Source organism: Muscardinus avellanarius (assembly GCF_963383645.1).
Source record: "Muscardinus avellanarius genome assembly, chromosome: 1".
NCBI lineage: Eukaryota > Metazoa > Chordata > Mammalia > Rodentia > Gliridae > Muscardinus > Muscardinus avellanarius.
The window spans coordinates 1,113,025-1,117,664 of NC_137786.1; positions in this window are offsets into that span (position 1 = coordinate 1,113,025).

The window sequence follows — 4,640 nt, forward strand, 5'->3', positions numbered from 1 at the left end:
AAGTGTGGGGATGACAAGCGTGCGCCACCTTGCCTGGATTGTTTTTTAGGGTTTTTTTTTTAATTTGAAATAGATTCCCACTAAGTGCAGAGGGCCTCACTAAGTTGCTGAAGCTGACTTTGAGCCTGCCATCCTCCTATTTCAGTCTCCCAAGTCCTGGGATTGCAAGCGTGTGCTGCCATGCCTGACTAGATCTTTTCCCCGTGGTAGTAGGGGTTGAACTCAGGGGAGTGCGACCTCAGACCCATGCCCTCAGTCCTATTTTATACTTTTTTGGATCAGTCTCACTAGGTTGGTGATAGCTTCACTTCTTGCTGAGGCTGTTCTCAAATTTGCGATCCTCCTGCCTCAGCCTCCCAGGTCCTGTGGCAGGTGTGCATCCCTGCATCTGGATAGATCTTTATTGTTTAAGGCATGTTTTTCTTGGTAAACATAATTCTTTGTGAGATTCATTTAAGCCAGGCATGGTGGCACATACCTGTGATCCCAGCCTCTGGGGAAGCTGAGGCAGGAGGATCACAAGTTCAAGGCCAGCCTGGACAACTTAGTGAGACCCTAGTTAGCAGTCTTTTAAAAAAAAAAACACTGAGGAAAAAGAAATGCTATAGTTAGAGTTTACTTTGTTTATTTGCAAGCTGTTTTCTTTGACCTGTGGGTGAAATTAGCTGTGGGATTTTGACAAAGACAGCTCTGCAGAGACAGGGCTCTTGTCCCGAGGCCCGGGGAGGTACCCTCCGGGTTCCCTCCGCCGTGCTGCACTGTGTGCTGGCCACCCGCACCTGTCTGGAACCTTCAGGGGCGTGTTGGACTCAACTAGGAGCTGAGGGCTGGGTCCTTATGACTCGGTCCTCCTGCCCCAAAGACACCTGAACAAGCCTCAGTTTTGAGGCCTCCACGCCTGACCCTCCCCTGCAGCCCTCACACTTCCTATCTGAGGGTTTGCATTCCTTCCTGGGGCAGCAGGTGACGGTGACAATCTAAAGGCCTCCTCTGGTGATGTGGACGAGTAAGCCTGCTGCATGATGTTCTTTGAGAAGCCCTTGTGTGCTCCGAGCAGCTGTACTGGGCCCTGCACCCCCGGCTGGCCTGGCTTTGTGCGACATCCTGTACACCTGTTCTGGGCTGTCCACACACTGTGGCCATTCTGAGTCCCAGTGCCAGCACCCCTACATGTTGGGGGCTTCCTGTGGTTCCTGTTGGGGTGCTCTGTCCCCCACCCTGTGCCCTCCTCCCCACCGGCCGTCTCTCCTCCTATCTTACTTGAGAGCTTGCAGGGCTCCTGGTGTGGCCGCCCGTCCTTAGCCTTGGGCTGTGGGGGCAGGGCAGGGCTCCCCTCCTCCTCGTGGACCCTGGTGTCTCCACTGAGCCCCATGTCAGGTGAGACCGGATGGATTCTGTGCCAGAATTGGAAATTGGCTCCGGGACTAACTTCCCAGTGTAAAGGCAGTTGGAGTCCAGGCGCTGTGCAGGCTCCAGCAGGGAGGGCATGGCTGTTCCACTGCCGGGCTCCCCTCTGCCCTGTTCTGGTTACTCACCTATAGTAAGGAGGTAAAGGAAATCAGGGCATTAGCCTGAAAAGCCCTAGAGACATTTGAAGCCTTTAGCCCTAAAAACGCGCAGAGGCCGTCAGTGCCTCTGTACCTCCTCTCTTTGTGACGTGGCCTGGGTGTAGGAAAGGTCCACTCCGTGGGCTGCTTCAAAGCACCCGCAGTTGATGAGCAACAGTACTGCCCAGAACAACAGAGGCCATGATGTGGCGGATCCGTGACCCGCACTGTGAGGGCGCTGTCCAGCAACAAGCACCACTTGGCTAGGAAAGTAGCTGCTGCCCATCACCTGGTGACGCTGACGAGGACACACCACACAGCATCCATTTAAAGGCTGGGACGGAGGGGCAGAGCTCCACCTGCGGGCTCTCAGTGTGCGTGCCAGCGCGCTGCTTTCTCTCCTCCTCTCTATTTCCTACTGATTCTGCAATAACGACTTGCTAAAGCTGCACCCAGCTGCCTACTAGTTTTAATTTCCCTATTCAACAAATCCTAGTCGAATAGAGGAAGAAGAGCCCACAGTGCCATTACAACCGCAACAGACTCCACCCACGCTCCAGGCTCGTGCCCTGGGCACTGGGTGGGCACAGGGTGATGAGAGGTGAGGAGAGGTCCCACACACCGGGCTCGCCGCAACACCTGGAGAAAGGATGCCGGCTCACCAGCCCCTGCGCCCTGAGCCCGCCCGTCTGCGCAGCCCGCGGTGGGAGTGCATGCGTTCACAGTACCACACCGGCCCTGGGCAGCAAGGGAGATCATTGCTCAGAAGCCAGCCCAGGCTGTCAGGACCCCAGGAGGAGGGCGAGAGCACTGTGCTTCTCCTGGAGCCGGGGTGGCAGCCCAGCAGCCCCGTTCTAACCACCCCTAATGACTGTCGTTCACTCAGAAAGTCCCCTGCCCTCCTGCCCTCCTCCAGCACCACGGCTTGGTTCTTACTGGGCCTCCCTATCCCCCCCCCGCCCCGCCCCATGGCCTCAGGGGGCAATGGCGGCTGCCCTCCGGCTCCAGGGCCCATCCCACCTTCCCACTGGGGACTCACTCTCCTGGTGTGGAGGATACAGGAGGCGAGGCTTGTGGTGTTGTCGTGTGCACCCTGTCCTGCGGACTCCCATGCTGCAGGGGTGACCCCCGTGGGAACGGGACCCCTTTGCAGACTCGCCCAAAGGGCCTAATGAGCAAGCAGCCACCCTCTAGCCCGCGTGTGCCCAGGTGCAGGGCCCTCCCTACTCCCCACATGGGGCACTTCCCCTGGAGGCTTTCCCTGGAGACCCTTCTGGGAGGAGGAGGCTGGTAAGGGTAGGTATCCTGGAGTTGCTTTGGGACAAGGGTGGCCCAGGCCTTCCCATCTCTGCGGCTCCTGCCCAGGACTCTGCAACCTCACTCCTTTCTCTAGTCCCTGGCTCTCCTCCCAGAATTGGATGCTCTGGCCTGAGCTGACCATGGCCACACCCCGAGCCGCCCCAATACCTGCTTCTGTTCCCTTCGACACCCAGACCTGGGCCACAGGTTTGCTCCATGCCCTGGGAACTCGTGGATACACAGCACACACACTCACATCACGACCGGAGGAGCTGCACAGAAGGACCTGGCCACCATCTGATCCTCTGCAGACATCTCAGGTAGGCCAGCCTTCCTTTAACCCAGTGTTGAACTGGGTTTAAATGCAGACAAAAGAGAAGGTGCGTTTCAATTAGCAGGCGCATCTACTTAGGAAGTCAACATGCACTTATTTAAAAAAATTACTTCAGATAAAAGTTCTCTTACTTTTAAGCACAACCAAATGAGTCTGGTACAGCATAAGAAAATTCTTCTTTCTTTAAAAATTATTTCAAGCCGGGCGTGGTGGCGCACGCTTGTAATCCCCGCGCTTGGGAGGCGGAGACAGGAGGATCGCGCAGGTTCGAAGCCAGCCGTGCTGGTGTAAGAGACCCTGTTTCAAAAATATAAAAATAGGACTGGGAGTGTAGCCCGGAGGAAGAAGGGCTTCCAGGAACCCCAGTACCACCAAAAAATTAAAAAAAAAAATTATTTCAAGCCGGGCGTGGTGGCGCACGCTTGTAATCCCCACGCTTGGGAGGCGGAGACAGGAGGATCGCGCAGGTTCGAAGCCAGCCTTGCTGGCTTAAGAGACCCTGTTTCCAAATAAAAAATATAAAATAGGTCTGGGAGTGTAGCCCGGAGGTAGAAGGGTTTCCAGGAACTCCAGTACCACCAAAAAATTTTATTTCAAAATGGGAAATAGTCTTTGTGTTAATACAGCTCAGATTTAGTATATGGAAGCCAAGCTAATTTGCTACTTAGGCACTACTCACCTAATATACTAATATAGGATACATAATGATCATAATAAGAGCCCACATTTGTATATTACCTTACAATTTCCAGAAGACTGGTGGATTATGGATTGTGCTAATCTGAAGCTCCAAGACCAGCCGAGTTCTCCTCTAACCGCGAGGGTCTTTAGAGCGGGTCACTTGTCAAAGACTTAGAGAACATCTCTTCCTTTTCTGAATATCGGGGTGATTTTGTCCATCTTGCTGTGAGTTAAGGTTACCTGTTGAGGTCAGTCACCCTCTCTGCGAGGCAACTCTGGGGCCTCGGGCAGGCAGAGCCGGGCTGCAGGCCAGGCGGGTGGCCTGGAGGCTGTGTGAGGGGCGGCCCGCTTCCCCTCATCCGCTCCTGCTCCGCGGCCCGTCTTACAACACAGAGGCTCTGGGCGCTGTTCCAGGACCCTGGTGAGACACGCGTGGCCAACATGCAAGCAGCGGCTCTGTCAGGTGACCTAGATCAGGCATCCGTGAGTCTGGCCGGGTCAGAGTGACCCTTGCCCGTGCCTGGCCAGGCTGGTGACCTTGAAGACGCCTTGCTCCTGGGTTTTCTGGTTTAGCTACAAGTAAGTATTTAGAACCAGGATCTAAATCATTTCTTAGCGGGAAAAAGTGAAGTCTGATTAGTCGTGACGGGTGAAGAGCTGCCCCGGGCCTCCACTCGCTAAAGCACGGATCTTATGCAGGACGCGTGTGTGCAAGCCAGGGCCTGGCCGGGGTCCACTTGGTCACCTTCTAGGAACCTCAGCTCTAGACCCCACCGGCA